The 18141-nt window shown below is 41.2% G+C and overlaps 1 protein-coding gene across 2 annotated transcripts in view; it reads left to right on the plus strand.

Annotated features, from left to right (window-relative positions):
• TAFA1 (TAFA chemokine like family member 1) overlaps positions 1-18141 on the plus strand; it is a 294496-nt gene that overhangs the window by 75250 nt on the left and 201105 nt on the right. For both annotated transcript variants that reach the window (XM_031555616.2, XM_085235536.1), the window contains exon 3: positions 14973-15069. The gene's annotated coding sequence lies outside the window, so the exon portion shown is untranslated. The remainder of the gene's footprint in view (positions 1-14972; positions 15070-18141) is intronic.

The following is an 18141-nucleotide window of genomic DNA, read 5'->3' on the forward strand; positions in this document are numbered from 1 at the left end:
ATTAGGCACTAAATAAATTGTTTCAGCTTATAATTTTGGTAGCTTTGACATCATTTCAATATCTGTTCTTTTTGGAGTTCTGTCATGGAGGAAATGCTATCTTCATACATCACTGTCAGCTAAGAAATTTTGCTGGGGAAGGAAGTAAAGTAAGCGGAGTAAACAGTTTTCCTCTGGAAGCTGGAGACTGAACTAGATCCCAGCCCTGGTTTCCAACTCCCATAACAGCAATTTAATACCTCTAAAGTCCCCAGAGAAAGCAGTGAAAAAGATCCGCCCAAAACATTTGACAGAGAAAGCTGATAGCATGTCACAGAAGCGTCAGTCAACCGGGCAGCGGGAAGCAGCAATTAGCTGTGCTCGAAACAAAGATTGGGTCTGTACCTGAGATACGTATCTTTCAGTTTCACCAAACAGATTTTGAACGCTAAAAATATTACTACTAATCAAGTTTTCATTTTAATAAAGATGTATATTTTTTAACCAAGGAACAAAGACCAGTTCTCTAGACCCAGCGCCTGTCCTTGTGAACCTCAGCTAGGAGTGGTAAACAAACACTTTCTCAGGTTAATCATAAAGAATTGATTTTTTTTTTCAGTACAAACACCCAGAGCAACATCTCGACAGTGAACTGCTGGGGTCGGGCACGAGTGACATTCAGATCACCCAGCAGGCATCCTCCTGGCTCTCCCAGCGACCACCCCTGCTGCCTGCAAGCAACCCTCAGTGATGGTTGATGCAAGGGAGAAGGGTGCTCTTCCCCGGAGAGGATGCCTATATGAATGCACGTTTATTCCTTCAAAGGGGTTTAATGGTTTGCATGCAGTTGTGAACAGCTTTAAAGCTTAGTGTTTCTAATGAGTTGTTTATTACTGTGGACCTTCAATTTGCCACACACTGAGCAGGCTATAAATATTGCTCCTCTATAAATTATTGATAAAATCAACCTCCTTTATCACTTTCTTGCCTGATGTAAACTATTTTGAGCTTTCTATCCTACAGATGCTTTTAACCACCTCTGCTACCCTTGCACACACAAACCAAATATTTGCTTTTATGCTACTGTGGAAATGATTTTGCTGTGGCTACAGTAAATTTCCTCTGATTTTTTACAGTGGATACCAGTAACCAATACCAAAGTAGCTTTGCTACTGCCTAACAAAAGGCTAGCATGCTTTAGCTTTAAAAATCATATCTCTCCTATTGTTCTTTTCATCTCAGGCTTGTTTTCTTCTGTAGTTAATTATTTCCTAATAGACAAAATAAACCCCATTAGTACTAACAAGAGAGAGTCAGATTAAGGGCTCACAAAGGCTTGCATCTCAGTGTTAACATTATTGTGTGAGCAGAAATTTATCAATTTGGAATTAAAATTTAATCACCAAAAGTGTTCTAGGAGCATGATTCACTGTCAAACCAAAATACCAGAGTGTTTATTTTATTCCATAGAGAAGACAGATGTCTTTATCTTAATTCTGTGGGAATTACACTGGATAATAGAAGGGAGTGTGACTTTAACAAAGCTAAATTTGAACCATCACATGTGATCATTTTATCCCTTTTTATTTCTTTCTTCTTTTTCCCTTTCTCAGTGTGGCATGACTCAGACAAAAATAGCAGGATAATGTCACAGATGTTCTTTTGCACCAAACACCAGCTATTGCTTATCCAAATGATGTTTTAATACAAACACAAATCTACTCATTCTGTTTTTTCACTGTCAAATTTTGTTTCAAATTTAATAAATGGAGAGGTGTGAGCAGATGTGTCATTTAGAGCTTGCTTCCTTTGCTGGGCTCCATGGCAAGCCAGAGGATGTCAGTCACATCTGCACTTTTAGAATATCTAGTTCTGCACCTTTTTCACCCAGTCTGGTGCTCCATGAGCTGTTAAGTCTGGCACAAACTGGCACAACTCTTGTTACTGTCCCAGCTGTGCTCTGGTGAAGCCCATGTGTTTGACTGATTGCCAAAATTGGATCAATGGGAGCCTGCAGCTTCTGGGATGTCTGAGTACCAGAGAGAGTGAATTTCTTGTTGGACGGAGGCATATCAAGCATATTGCTGTACAGAGGGATTTGGATAGGAAGGTTGGCTAGATCTGAGCAGGGATCCTGCTGAATTGGGTATGTTTGTGGGAACCAGGCTGAGAGAAATCCCAGGGAAGAAACTGTGTTTGTATAATAACAGCAGAGGCCACAAAACACTGTGAAATAAATAAATTCATAAACATAAAGTGAAAAAAATACTCTCTCAATCACAGTTTTTATGTGATTTATGTCTTTAATTTATTTAAATCAGTGACCCTTCGAATGCAGACACAAAATTAGAAGCTCAGCAAAAAATTCAATTGCCATAAGGAAATACTGAGCTATTATTTTCTCCTCCTATGGCTCACGCTCCATGTTGCATGAATTTATCTCAAAATGAAGCACAACGAGGACTGATCTAGCTAGAGCATTATCGGTCTGTGATTTGGGTACCAGGCTCAACACGCTCCCTCTTGCCCCCAGTCTTTTCAGAGAGCATTTGGTTTCAGATACATAAATCTGTAAGCATTTCATAGCAATTCTGTGACCAAATACACGCTCCATATTACTTAGGAGATTTTTCAGTAAACCAGGAATGAGTCAGTGTCCTTGTATTAATCAGATGGTCATGGTTTCAAAGCTGCTGATATCCGTGTCACATGGCCCAAAGCAAGCCTGCTCTGCAAGGAACTGAAACGAAGGGTTTTTTTCTGTATTTTTTTTTTCCCCATTGGTTACAGTGGGATTTGGTTCAAGCTCAATAAATTCAACAACAAGCACTGGATCTTCAGCTGGTGTAAATTTCACACGTTGCTACAAAAGCAGCCGCTGCCTTTCACGGTGGGAATTTTCCTGGTATCTTGGGTATACACATTTCACAAGTGATGAAGTTGAAGTGTCCACCTCTATAACTTTGAAAAAGATGCTTTGCTTATTTCCATGCTTTGCTGGTGTCCGCACTCAGAGAAGCAGTTTTCTCCTCTTTTTTTACTGTCCTTGTCATTGACTGGTAAAATTATTATTTGTGCAGACATTTTCCAGAAATACGTGACCAAATTGTGCCCGTAGCACAATGAGAAAAACATGTTCCATGTGTCAGGATGAGGCAAAAAATGCACAGCATGAGATGTACTTGATTTTCTTTTAGGAAATTATAGTATTTTTTGCCAAAATAATCCAACCCTCTTTCAATGTTTGTCAGGAAAGCTACACCAATATATCAATCTTTAATTATAGAAAACTGTGTTTGAGAAAAAAGGGAACATTTAATTCTCTTTAAGACATTGATTTCTTTTGCAGCCTCTAGGAATTAAACCAACCTGCTGGCTCCAAAGTGGCCACTTACTCAGAATACAGGTGGTGCAAGAAGAATTTGATGGGGTACAGTTTACCTGCGGGAGTATGGTGCAAATGAAACTCTTCCATTAGTGATTGCCTTAACAGAGAGCTATCTCACCTTCATGGATTTGGAGTTGTGCAAGCACACATAAGAAAAACTCCTTTATCTCATATGGAATGGGGTTTGTTCTACTCATGAGCATATTTACTCCTTAGGAAGATATCTTTAGGGATTAGACTCTTTGAAGAGCAGCAAAGACAAGTCATGCTTTCTAAAGACATTTTACATTGTATGTAAAAATTCCTTCTGAAATTTGGCCATTTAAATTATTTTAGAAGAGTTTGTTGGGTTTGTTTCTATTCTTTATTGCCTCAGAAATTTTTCTGCGTTTTCCTTCTGAAGATGCAACATTTCTAGGCTTTCTGACTGCCTGATCCTGCTGCACTGCCTGCTACCATGCTGCTGTGTGACAGCTCCTTCAGAGCTTTGATAGTGATGGACAACAAGCATGGCACCCAGCTGTTTCTCTAGGAGTGTTTCAGCTGCATTTAGATGCAGATTTGATCTGCTTTAGGCATGGACACTCACCACATTGGTGTCTCATTGACAGAATCCCCTAACAGAGAGCTTGTGCCAGGTTTTTCTGGGCCCTTAGAAGACAAATAATGCCAGAATGACCACCAATGCAGAGTATTATTAGAGAGAGGGACTCATGGTCTACTACTCATGGCAAAATCAAGCCCCGCTCAGCCTTTCTAAAGCAAGTATGAGTCGGTAGAATGATTTTATACAAGGTCAACTCGTTACATTTTGCAGCTGTGACTAAATGGTAAAATTTCAGAAGCTGCATTTACAATACCATCATCAAACCACAACTCCAAGAGGAGTCTATAATCCTTTCCCAGTGTCATCTCCATTGATCTCAAAAGCGAACGCCCTCTTGCCATACTCCGTGGATTATGGAGCCCTCTAATGTCAGGAAGCTGCACTGGGTGAAATGTGTCAGCTCCACTGAAACATAGGATAGTTTATGAATGAAGGACATGCATTATGTATGCTAGCCCTATATGCACGCTTTCAAATTGTACTCCTGTTTACACTCTGAAAACCGCTGACTCCAGTGGTACATAATCCAGACTGAGCTCAGCACTGTATCTTTAGGAGACTCATATTTTTCTTATCGTAGATGTTCTTGCTGCAGCATTGACATACATTGTTCCACCAACTTCTGATTAGAAAATGAGGTAAATAAGCACTCTACATTGCGTTACAGTTTTCTTCAGAATAGACACAAAGCAGATTTCTGGAAAAGGACAATGAGTTAAAGTTAAAAATGAAATCCTTCCATTAAAGCTGCACAAAATATGTGGTTTCCAAAGAAACCAACAATACAGAAAGAGAGCCATGTCACCGAGCTTCAAACATTGCCCACTTGCTAAAAGTCAAAGCTATGCTAACAGTAAAGAGCTTAGCATGTAGCAATGAAGAAATCTGTATTAAAAGGCATAAAAAGCTGCTCTAATTTTCCATGACCCTACATAAGCCCAGTAATACTCATTAGTGTCTAAATAAATTTATTAAACCTTCTCAGCATTGAGAAAATATGACTTCTTTTATTTTGGATTTGTTTGCAGCTAAAGCTCTCACATGCTGTAACTTTCATGAGTGGCAATAACCTATATTTGAGGATTAAGGAAACACATATATTCCACATTTAATCAAAGTCACTGATGCTGTAATCTACCACCTTTCTCAAAGCAATCAAATGGACAAATCTGTGTCCCTTAGGTAAACAAGCTTGCCTGTGACAGCTGCATCCTGGATTTCATAATTAAGTGAAAAATTAGATGAACCCAAGTGAAGTTGTGAGTTGATGCAGCTCGATTGTAACAACAAGGCCATTAATAGTTATTAATGATAACTGGGATAAACTGTCAGATATCATCCATGTGTAACTAGGTAGACATGAACGGATGATTAATAAATGTGTCCTAAAGAAAAGGAATCCTTGGCTGAGACTTTGGTGAACTTGCAAGCTATGAGAGCAGATATAACAAAATGCAGAAACAGGTCGTTTGTTTTAATGTTGGATATACTCTATTTTAACACAGACCCCAGCATCACACAGTGCAGTGCCATAGAAACAGCAAAGTTACCGATTTTAGAAGTAAGTAACAATGAAACGTCCCTCTTGGCTCAGAAGCCTTTATTCACCCCTGACTAATTTCATTACTCTGCTCAAGCTGACATACTGATTAAAAGAAAGTCATTCCATTTACTGTTCCTTTTAATCATTAGGTAAACATAATAGGCAGCGCTGGGTACATTTGGTAAATATGGAGTAGATCAGTTATTGCTCCTCAGGTGCTGATAGCCCTATCACACTGGATTATCTCCCCTGTTATCAGCACCCCATTCTGCCATATAGCAACTTCTTGAAATTGCAACGTTGTAAACAGGACGCCTTTGGGTGTTTGCTTTCTCTTTTTCAAATATACATAACTGCTCAGTAATACCAGGATGGTTAAATTATCCATACTGTTAAATGACTTTGAATTAGATTTTTCCTTAACTACACCAATGCCCCGTATCCACTGCTATCTGTAGAACTGAAACACCCAATTTATTTATTTTTTTTCTATTGGAGTCATATTCTGCACCCATTTGCAGGCTAAGGTGAATCTAAGTGCTTGCAGAGCACACTCTCCTGGTGAAGGGCTGGCCCAGACTGCCCACACGGCCGCCCATCTGGTGGCTGCCAAAGAGTCCTCTCCTGAGTCACTGCTGTCGCCCCTTCTGAAGCTTGACATGTTCAAATAACCTGCATGACACTGTTTTCAAGGCTGGTGAAGGCATTGCTACAGCAGGGTGGCACTTGTGGAGCACTGATACAGATCTAGTTCTTCTCAAGCCGTGGGAGCTTTACTTTATTGGTTTACATGAGAGCGGAATTAGAGAGCACCTCTCCGAACCTCTTCTGTGCAGAAAACTGCAGAACATATTTTAAACAATAGGAATGACATAATGTGGATAGGCAAAGCCTAGCTGGAGCCTGATGAGCCTCCTTTTACCCCTCTTTTGACCATGTAGAACCACTCCTTTTCTTGCCTTTGCCCTATCAATAGCTGAACCTGCAAACTCAGGGACAGCAGAACACAGAGATAGGAAGGCCTTATAGCAAGGCAGCAGTTTTCCCATCCTTTCCCTCAGATCCACTGAAATATAGACCCATGCTATGGTGCCTTACAGGGTACCACACAGAATGATATATGTCTAATTCCTGGCTAACTCCACTAACAAGGCTGTCCTGTCACTCTGCAAGAAACAGCCTTCAAATGTCCTTTAGGTAGGAGTCTCAAAAAGCTCCAAATTTACAATTATTGTTTTTTTTTTCAGTCAGTTCCTGTCATATTTGTTATCACAATTACTATTAGTGGCATTTTGGCCATAGCTGCTCACTCATTTTTCACAGAGCGGGGGTAAAATTGGAACCCAATTAATTTTTCCAGTTGTAGTCTCGCAACTCTGAAAACAAAAGAATCCAGAAGTTGTCACCAGCCTGCCCATTATTTTGTTTGCTGCACAGCTCTTTCCCTCCTGAGCAGTTGCATCAAGATGAGCTTATATCTGATGCCTTGTTGTCATTTTTCTTTGTTTCCTCTTTGCGAGACGCTGATGGCTCATTGCAGATTGGAGAAGGCTCCCGGCACGGCAGCTGTCTGGACAAGCTACAGGAACAGGTTAGCAGGAATAAAACCTCCCCGAGACACAGGCTTAATACTGTTTGCATGGCTTTCACTCTTTGGCTTGCAATCACTCTGACATCAAAGAAGTGTTTTACGAGATCTTACATTCAGAGTGTTGTAGAGAAAAGTATTTGTTCCCTTCAGCTACTCCCAGGAACAGCCTGACAACAGTTGGTACAGGGGAGGCGTTTTACCCTTCTGAGTCCCTTAAAGCAGCAACATCTTGCAAGACTGGAGTACAATTATAGATGCCACAGTTTTTTTTGCTATCATCCTCCTGGCTTGTCTATTCCAGTTTAATACACATCTCCTCACCACTGTGATTTTCCATGGGCATAATTAATATTTCGCCTTCTGAATGCAGCAAGAGGCATTTGTTGGTCTGTTGAGAAGCTGAGCCAGAACACACTGCTTCTCTCTTGGTAACATTTTAATATTCTCAGGGAATGCTGATCTATTTGCTACAGTTTTGCTCAAATAACACATCAGTCAGAACCAATATGAGTCTTTTCACATGAATCTTTCCAATGTCCTTGTTTTAGGTGTGGATTTTCTTCAGTAGCTTTTTATATACTTATTTGTGTATTATCAAGGACATTGGTAGAAGAATATAGTCAAGCAGGCAAACCTGCAGGCTGCTGAGAAGCTCTCATCCTAATAGCAAGGTACAGTGAGATGCAGAATCTGAGGAAAAAAATCTGGCCATGAGCAATGACCAAACTCGCAGTCTTCAGGACATCAGCATTTCCTCCAGTGGCTCTCTAGTAAGAACAGAGGTTCACTTTTCTTTTTGTCTGAGTCTTGTTTCCAATTATTTCTTTATCAACACTTTTAATCTTACTAAGAACTTTATCCACTTTTTCTCTCCCCCTAAAGAATGATACTTCTTTAAGACTGACTATGAATTGTACAGAAGTATCCTGATTTAGACAAAACCTCTGCTGAACAGCTTTTTTCTTTTGGTTTTTGGTTTGTTTTGGTTTTTGTTTTTTGGTTTTTGTTTTTCTGTAAAGAAGACAGTAAGCACTGCTTTTATATCAGTGCTGACAAAATGTAGCCTTCAGGCCCGTATCTGAGTCTCCTTTTGCTTGATTTCTTACAGATTTTTCTCTTATCAGGTGAATAGTTTCATCATTTGATTTCATTGTTGGTTTCTTTCCAGGTGCCAAAAGTAGTGAGTATTTAAATATATATCTGAAGTGCAGCAGGAAATTGAAAATTGATTCTCTACAGCGTCTATTTGAGTTGTGGTTCAAGTTCTTGCTTCAGGTTAGCGAGAGCAGAGCTAAAACAGTCTCAGTGGAATGCCAGCTAGGCAGACAATCTGGAGTTGTTTTGGTGGCATCTTTGAAGAGAAATTCAGAAACTGCATTTTTAAAAGAAGTTTCTTGTTTACTGTTGGCACTTCTAAATAAGCATGGAAGGTAAAAAGACACCTAGGAGGATTCTGAATTACTTGTGTAATGTGCAGGCACCTTTCAGTGGAATCAGAGGTGATAAGTTGGCAAATATGATTGATGATCAGATTACAACTCCAAATGGTTTTCTTTAGCTTCAGGCTGTGGAGCGACTGCAGGTTGTGACACAGGTCGGAATTCTTTTGTTAGATTTCATACACATAGACATAAAGCAAGTGTCATCTGCCCAAAACACTCACCGACAAACTGCAACAGGAGTTAGTCGGGTGAGGACAAAAAGCCAAGATGTCACAAGATGGCAGTCCATTATGAAGCCTGAACATCCACCAGGCAGACAGACAGCATCCATCCAGCTCCCATAAGCATCCATCCACTGCTAACCCATGTTGGAGTCTTGTGGCTCAGTCTCTGCCATGAAAGTGAATTTACTCTCCTTCAGCTTTCCAAAGAATTCCCCAGGCTGCTAAGTACAGCTGCAGCACACGAGTGCGCTCCAGGAAGCTAAGTGCCTACAATGAAAGTAAGTGGCAAGACATAAAGTCATATTTACACTGATGTTTCCATCAATTTGATATACTAACAGCAATGTACTTACTCAAAATGGTAACCTTTGTCACTCTGAGTCTTATATCAACGAGTGGTTGGAACTGCACTTGTGTCACACAATTTAGTGATGATATTCACAGCAAAACCAATGAAATTGGTCTTGAGTAAGACACTTGCGAGAACGTAATTGTGAGTTAGATCACTCTCTGCCTCAGTTTGAGTTCTCTAGAGCAGCACCTCCAGTGGTGGCCCATAAAATGCTGCTCGGACTCCAGGACTGTGAGATGTGAGACAGCTCTAACCACCTTTATGCTCTGGCAGGAAAGAGTACAATAATGATTCACTGTTACAGATCAGTTCAATACAGATTGATCTGGATTCTGTTCCTTTTTGTTTAAAGTGTATTTCCACACAAATGAGTTTGGTATGTTCCAACTTCCTAAATAATAACTCCATCAAAATTTTGTAATAAATAATTTTAAATTGCCCTCAAAAATCTACTGGAATTAGAAACAAATCAGCAGATTCTCTGTTCAGCAGGAGCAATAAATCCTTTGACTATCACAGCGTACAGTGTTTACATTTGCCTAGGGGCTCTAAAACATTATGAGATGAAATGATTTTCCTGTTCCTTAGTGTCTGGCTGCCATAGAATTTAAGTGTTTCATGAATTTAATTGTGAAGAGAACAGTTTAACATTTTTCAGCCCCCTGTGGGAAGTGGAAGGAGGAGCCAAATGGATATTACACTGCCTGGGAAATGACTCATATTTAAAGTCTTGCTATGGCGACTCTAACAGCTGAGATTGAGAAGGCCAGCAAATGAACCCCAGTCCATTAAAGCAATGTAAACTGTCAGAAAGCAGTTTTGGTACTGTAAGTAGGGCCTAGCTTTCTACTTGTGGTGAAATTTCATTCCAGGTTGCATCAATATCTTTATATATGCAACATTAAGCTAATTTTCAGCATTTTCCTGAAAGTCTATTAGTCGCTTTCAGGCTCTATGAAAGGTATCATACTTCATGGTGTGAGAATTCATCTGTCATACTTTGGAGAGAAAGCTTATGCCTCTAGCAGCCAAAAGTTTGTAAATAAAGGGCTGCAGTCTTTTGCTGGAGCACAGATAGAAGAAACAAAAACTACCGCTGCTGCTTAGATGTAAAATGAATTTTTTTTCAGTGGAAAAGATTTTTCTGATTTACTCTCATTACTGGAACCAAAGGAAACATATAACCTAAGTCTGCCATACCATTTTTATACTGTGAAGAAAATGAGGGAGAATCACTGCAAACACTGGGGGAAAAAAAGCAGACCTAGTAGCTAAGCTTCCTTTAAACACGTTTATATTTTCATTTTCCAATCTCTGTTTTCTTACCTTGACCCTCTTTATTCATGTTCATGTTTTGCAAGCAACATAGAAAGATTTCTGTGCCATTATGTATGCTCACTTGTTCTGACTTCTCTGCTTGCCGCACAGAATTCAGTGTGACATGAACAACAATTTGATGTACAGAGCCTACAATGCCAACAAAATGTAGTGTTTTATTCAGAAGCAAATGACAACAAAATCTTTGAAAACCCGAAAAGAAGGTGAGGTAGTAAAAGGGATGTGTGGGAGAAGAGGAATATAAAAAAGGATCAAAGCAGATAAATTTCAGCTAGCAAGCGATAACATACTCCTCAGTTTCCTAGAGTTAAATTTGTAGCTTCCACTATATTTTAGTGACAGATCCCGCGCAGCACACTTAACCAAAATTGTCCCTTATAAATTTGTTTCCAAACAACAAAAAAAATAGAATTAAATATCACCTTATAAATTTTACAATTGTGATTGGGAGTGAAGCAAAATCAGCTGTCAGGTGAAGAGTTCTATTGACAATTTCAGTGAAGAACAAAATCAGTGGAGTATAATGTTAATAATTCCTTCTTGGCTATGATAATTCAATGCCAGCATTCTGCACTGTGACGTGCATGGCTTGCTTTGTTCATGATTGTACACACATTAATTCTTTGGGCATAGTCATCTTCCTTTGCCACCAACACCATACATGCTTTTTACTATATACATGCACTGAAAACGAGTGCTTCAAAGCTTCCTGATCAGCCCCACACCGCATACCAAATGACATGGAGACAAATGAATTTGCTTCCAGGGACACAATTGCATGAAGCGTTTCTTTGGTTCATTAAAACGACTGCCTGGATACCCGCTCAATAAATGTTCTTTATCACTGAAAATTAGCAGTGATGTGAATGTGTCTCTTGAACTTCATTACTACAGTCGGGGTTACGAATGGCACAGGCTGAGTGTTGGGAATTGGAAGAAATAAAAGAGTAAATCTGAAAACAGAACAGACTGGAGGCTGGAGCACTACTGCATCTCTCTTAGGGTGGAACTGCGCATTAGCAGATGGCAGCCTAAAAACAATATGTGCTGAGAGAGCTTGAGATGTATGGCAAGATTTTCAACACCTACGCGAACGTTCAAAAGAGTATTGTCTGTCAGGAGTGGTGGAACAATTTACAAGTTGCTTTTGTGTGGATTTCTGAAGCTATTATCTACATAGGATCAGCTAGGAAATGTTGGAGGCAAATTCAAGGCAAATTTTTGCAGGATGGAATACGATAACTAGTCACAATATTAATCCATATGTTTTGATGTGAGTATTGTAAAACTCACACAAAGCAGCCCAGGCCCTTCCTATTGGCAGATCATGTAGCTAGGTTGTTTGTGCGAGGCAGCAGAAAATTGCAACTGAAGAGCAAATCGTGATCTTGCCATCTGCCTGGAAGGAATTATTATATAGGGTTGGCTGTCAATCAACCAACCTGTTTTGAAGCAAAAGCAGAACAGTATATGATTTTTTCCATGTTCATTTCATGCACTAATTTCGTATCTGGCAGCTCTTCTTTCCCAGCAGCAGTTCAGCACACACGGCTCTGGCCGCAGCACTCTGCCCAGCCCTGCAAACAAGTAGATGAGCTATGGAAGGGAGTGCCTGGAGCATTTTTCTTAAATAATGGCAAGGCTGGTGGCAGTGACAGGGAGTTAAATCTTAAGGTATTGTGTTCTTCCAAGCGATGGCATCAGGGATCCGTTGGCTCCTGTATATCACATAGTTGTGTTGATTCTCACTTTCTTTGTTTGTTCCATTGGAAGAATTTTCCCCAACTTCTTGTTTCCACCTCTTAAAGGGAGACTTCTGTGTTACTTTCCAATGTTGTTTTTTTTATTTCTCAGTTTTACCATTTCTTTACCTTTTTCTCTCCCTCGCCTCCCTCACTGCCAGGCTACTGAATCTCACAATAGTTTACTTAATTATAATCAGAATTGCCTTATAGAACACCTCTAATCCATGGTGCTCCAAGCATGCCAAAATAGGGGTTTGGAAGCCACACCTGCAAAACCCAGGACACGTTTTAAGAAGTAAAGTGAAATATATTTTAAGATCACATTGTGAATCCATTATAAGAGCTGGCTTAAAGGGTGCAGGCAGAAAAGAACCCTCTCAAATTGCTGTTTTCCGCCATCGGTTTACTTTGTGGTGAAGTGGAAGAAATACACAAGTTTGCAAACGATGTTTGGTTAAATGGCCTGGTTCAGCACAAGAGCTGGTACTCCTTCTGCAGCTGAGATCAATGCAGAGTAAATTGACTTTTAAGTGCTATTTTCAGAGTAGCACCTGCAGTTATGGAGCTCAGAAGTGATAGGCTGAAGAGCAGAACTGGCTCTTTGGATTTGTCTTTTGCATATGTACTTTGTTTGTGAAATTAGCTCTTTCTGAGGATGGGTTCTGAGTTGGGCAAAGATGAGCATTCCGTGTACACTGGGGCACAAAGGGATGGGACCTGGAGGCATCTCAGAGCAGAAAAGGACATTGAGCTCATAGACAGACTGGCTTCATTTTAGTGTTCCCTATCACACAGCACAACCACCCTGGCTCACTTTCCAAATCACACTGATTACATTTTATCACAGGGTTTTATTCTATCTGAAGAAATTTTGTGTGGTGGTTTGTTTTTTGTTGTTTTTTTTTTTTTTTTTGGAGCTGTTAAAGCACCTGGACCTTGTGCCAGGCAGTGGCCCATTAGCAGCTGAGGCGTTTGGGCTTACAGAGCTCCCCTGCCCCAGCTGGGGTGCAGGTGCTGGGAGTGAGGGCTGAGCTGATGAGTTCGCTTCAGGACTGAGGTAAAGAAACACACTGACAAATTTATAGAAAGAAATTTCTGAGTTAGGGGGAGTCAGAAACAACACCTAAGCCAGCTTGAGAGCTCAGATCTCTGTATTTTAAGGTTGGTGATCTAGGTTTCTGGGGCTGGAGGAACAAGTTCTGGGTACTGCTGAAGATGTGTGCTTTTAGCTTTTGTGATGAGCAGGGGAAGATCTTTCTCACCCCTGTGATCTTCTGGGAGGAACTGGGGGTGACCAGGGATGGGCCATGTGGTCAGCATGGTACCTGGCTGCCTCTCCTGCTGCCCTCCCTGGGCTCAGCGTTCTGTCCTGGTGCAGCTGGGTCTGGGACAATGGAGACCTATTGTTTGTTAAGCTTTATTTAAAGCTAGCAATGTAGCAAAGCTGAAGGGAACAAAAGCACCCCCGTGACCATGGCTGAACTCTCTGTGCCCTTTGCCTACCAGCGTACTAGCAATTGCTTTGTTCTGGTTGAATTGCTTTTATTTATGTTGTGAATTTAGAAGTTACTTACACCTTCATGTAAAACTTGACTTTTAAGCAGTAAAAGTAAGCCCTAAACTTGTGCTTGGAGACTGCTCTTTGATTCCTTGAAGCTGACTAACCCAATACCAAGTGTCTTCTCTGACTACAGATGCACTAATTTTTACTTCATGTACCCTGGCCCCTGATTTGGCTGCTGTATCTGGATCTTCATGGAATGTTCTAGTTGATATGGAAGGGAACCTGCAGGCTAATTCTAGAAAGAGTTCCTTCCTAGAAATTGGTTATTTCATTAGTACTTCATTTAATGGATTCAACTGGATAACGTAAGAATGCATGGGCTAAAGGATCTTGAGTTTATGCCATGAAGACATTGAAAATTGATGAGAGGAAGAGATTCTGAATGTTTCAGATCAATGTGATCTCTCCAGCTGCTAGATAGCTGGTAAAAAATAAAAATACTGTTACTTGACAGGATCACCATGATCAGCATCTCTCTAGGGCTGCTTTAACTTAGATTTTGTTAGTGGGTTGTTTGGTTGTTTTTTTTTTACCTTTCTTGAAATTTTCTGAACAGAAACAAAATAATTTATCTCATTATAAGGCAATTATGTTCACCTGCCATATCGTGATGAGTCTGATTGTGTTTCTGTGGTTGTGTTTATAATATGTGCTGCTGATATTTTCCTGCTTATTGATAATGTACTACATAGTTAATTCCTCTTAAATACTGATCTCATTGGCTAAAGGCAAGTTATAGATAAGCATAGCAGAACTGTGAAGTCATGGCCCGAACCAGTGATTGAGCACCTGGTAGGAAGGCAGGGCCAACCCAGGGGAGCTCAGGTGCATGCAATGTACCTGAGTGATGGAAGGGGTGGAGCCAGGACCCACCACTTCCCAGACCTCATTTAAGGATTGGCAGTGGAGGTGAGGGAATTGCTTGCTGTAGGTCCCTGCATACCTGAGGCCTTCTAAAGGTAAGCAGCTTCTTTCCGTTGTTTCTGTACCTACAGCTGTTGCGTTTGAGTAAATCATTGCTGCAGCTTGGAGCCTTACTGCTCTGCTGTCATTGCTGTGCTTTCCGTTGCATTACCATAAGGGTTTTGACTTTGGTGCATTGTTCTATATACTTTAAAAACAACTGGGATGCAGACTTCTTGATATAAATTTCCTTGACTAAGATAGATTCACTTATTTTCTTTCTTTTTTTATCTTAGGCGGGCACAATATGTAAGAAGCAAAATCTTTGCCTTCCAAGCATAGGAACTGTGAAAACTAGGCCTCGTCTTAACAAGGAAGAGTGGCACCTTAAAGGTAGGCTGAGAAAAACAACTGTGAGAGTGTTCCTTTTGTACTCTGCTCTCAGTTCTTCTCCCCCTTCCATCAATATTTGAACTGGATTTTTAATTCTTTGTTGCTCTTCATTGAAAGTGACTTACAGTGCTCCTGTATTTGCTTTCTAATGGCTCCAGCTGTGTCATCTTCTTGGTTGAATCTCTTCTTTGTGTTTTGGAGAGGCTGAAAAACAGTTTCTACTAAGCAAGGCTGCTATGGCTGTGGAACAAGGAGGGATGATGCAAGGATGTGGTACAGACAAGATGATGGGAAGGAGCCACCAGGTATTCCTATACCTAGTAGAGCTTCTCCATTGAGCACTGTGCCCTGATCTTACTGTATCATTGAGCAGACCCCTATGCCTACATAGGTTGATTGGGAACAGAGCAGACTTCCTGACATGCTGTATGTGATGTGATATGATAACCATGTCAACCAGTTCCTGATCTCATGCAAGTAATAGTTTCCCTGCATGTGCTGTTGTTCAGTTCTGCTTCTGCAGGCTTTGGGTGTGAGCAGTCTCATTGTTTGGCCAGTAGAGGCTGTGGTCACAGCCAGACAAATCACCAAACCTTTCTTTGATGTTCTTCGTTCATGAAAAATAGTGTAGCTTCCTAGCTGAGATTTTCATGCTCAGCATGGATACACATGAGCAAAATCATTGCATCTTCTTCTCACTGGAAAAGCTAAAAGAGAAGAAAACCTGTCAATACAAACTAAATAATTTAATACTATTGCAGAAGACATGAGAAGGAAATGCATTCAGTTCAGACACTGAGATTAGAGCAGGCCCCTCACAAAAGAGAAATGAAGATGGTGGGGACTTAAAAAGGAATGTGCCTGGACAAAGTGGGGAGGTGAGGTTTTTTTTGAAGGCATATAGAAAGTACTGGAAAGGAAGTGAAGCACCACTGTGAGCATCTAACTGACCGCAAAGAGCGTGCATGTAACATCAAACATTGCTGCAGGCACTCGTATGCGTTAAACAGAACTTATTAACATTTTTTTTCTTGGCAAAGCTGTGCCCACAGATGAGTTTTAGGAAGTCCCTAGGTCTCATCCTCTCTCTGTGAGAATCCTGCTTTAGTGTTTGTGTTCCCTGTTCTCCTGTGGGAAGAGGCCAAGAGCCAGAAATGCCCAAGATGAGGATTGCTTCTTAGCTGCTTTTACTCAGAGCTCATGGCTGCTGTTTAGACTACTACATATATGCATACTGATCATCATGTGCTCAATTGTTGTTTCTTCATGTGGGCAGACTTTCCTTGGAAGCTGCTGTGGTGATGAGGTGGGATAGAAAAACTTCTGCTCTGTTGGACTTTAAAGATAACTTCCATAAATGTTGTGGACATGAGAAAATAGTCTGCAGTTTTCCTTGTAGTGAAGATAAGATGAAATGTACTGTTAGACTGCCTTGGCTCACCTGGAGTAGGAACATGTAGGTAATCATGAGCTGTAATGTGCACTGCTTGTCACCCGGGCAGCAGATGACACTTAGTTTGGTGTATGGGTAAGAGCTTTTGTAGGGTGGGTGGAAGCAGTTGGTGAGATGGAGAACACAATCTGTAAAAACCAAAGCTTCATTGTCCCAGGAGCACTAGAACTAATGAGCTTTGCATTTCAAAGGTGCTGAGCCTTCTTCAAACCCTGTAAAATACACTCCTGGGATTTGTTGTGTTAAATCTCTACATGGGGCAAAGGCGTATGTGGGGGAGGAGAGGAGCAGAGAAGGCAGCATGAGAAAGTAGAGGCCAGAGGCCCCTATTTGGGTGCAAGTTCCAATCTGCTGTCTGCGTGAGTCTGCCCAAGTTGCATATGCTCTCCTTCTCTGTCTGCATGGAAACTTGTGATAAATAGAGGCTCAGGGAGCGAAGAGCATTTATTTTTATTTGCCTATTTTTGTCATCTGCTTGGCATCTTTAGATGAATGGTGGAACCAGGAGGAAAAGGCTATTCTTCTTGTGAATACAATCATTGTTTGTGTAAGGCAGCCTGTCTCAAAGGCAGTTTGATGCCTGCTGACCCTTTGCAACCTACTTTCACCTTGGAAATATCGCCTGAGTGCAACAGTCTGCTTTTGGCAGCCCTGCCGGCAACCCCATGGAGTTTTTCAAACGGAGCAGTGGATAGGCAGTTTTCCATTGCTCTTTGTTTGGTCTCTGTTCTTTTCTTCTGTTTGCTGTCAGGTGTCATAGTGGAGGTAGATGGGCCAAGTGGGGGGGGGGGAAGACCAGGCCAACATGAGAAGAGCATTCACTGTAAATAGCGTAAGTTAAAAACTGCACTGCCACCTTCACTATCCCTGGCCTTTCTTCATTCTGAGCTGAGCAGATGGTAAGCTTCTCCAAATGTCTGGAAGGAGATGGGGCAAAACTGCGTTTAGAACACCCTCCTTCCCTGTAGTCCCAATTACAATACACTTTGGGACAAACAATATCTTGTTTATAGATTGATGCCTCTGGGTGAGCAACCTGCAACTCTCCCTGGCCTGTCTTTGCTTTTTGCCGTTTCCCCTTCCAGGCAGATCCCGTGCAACCCAGGCGCTGGTCTCCTCACTGCAGATCCTGGGTCCATCCTATTGCAGTGCTGGATGGAGCTGCCATTGTACTGGATGGATGCAGCCTTTTGTCGCCTCTTCCTTCTAGAAAGGAGTTTCTTTCAGCCTTCCTCTGTTATGACAAAGGATTTTGAAATGTGCAGACTGTTGACTCCTATCTTATTTTCCTTCATGTTTTCTGTTTCTGGCCTTGTCAGTGTTAGCATCTCCAAATTCAATACGCTATCCCGTGGGTGCTTGTAAAGAAGCATCCCCTTCCTGTCAAAGTCAGTGATGCTTGATGCAAGGAGGCAAAAGTAAAGGCCCAAGGTGTCAGGTGAAGAAGACTGTGCCCAGCTGAAGACAGAATAAGAGAAGCTTTTTCATGTCTTACTGGTCCACTGAAAGTTAAAACTGGCAGCAAGGACACCAAAACAGGTGTGAGGATGCTACTGCAAGATTTGCCAAGGCTGCCTCTGTTCCCAGCTAATGCTGGAAGCCAGGGCAGGGAAGAGACT

Source organism: Meleagris gallopavo, chromosome 14, assembly GCF_905368555.1.
Source record: "Meleagris gallopavo chromosome 14, MGAL_WU_HG_1.1, whole genome shotgun sequence".
Lineage (NCBI taxonomy): Eukaryota > Metazoa > Chordata > Aves > Galliformes > Phasianidae > Meleagris > Meleagris gallopavo.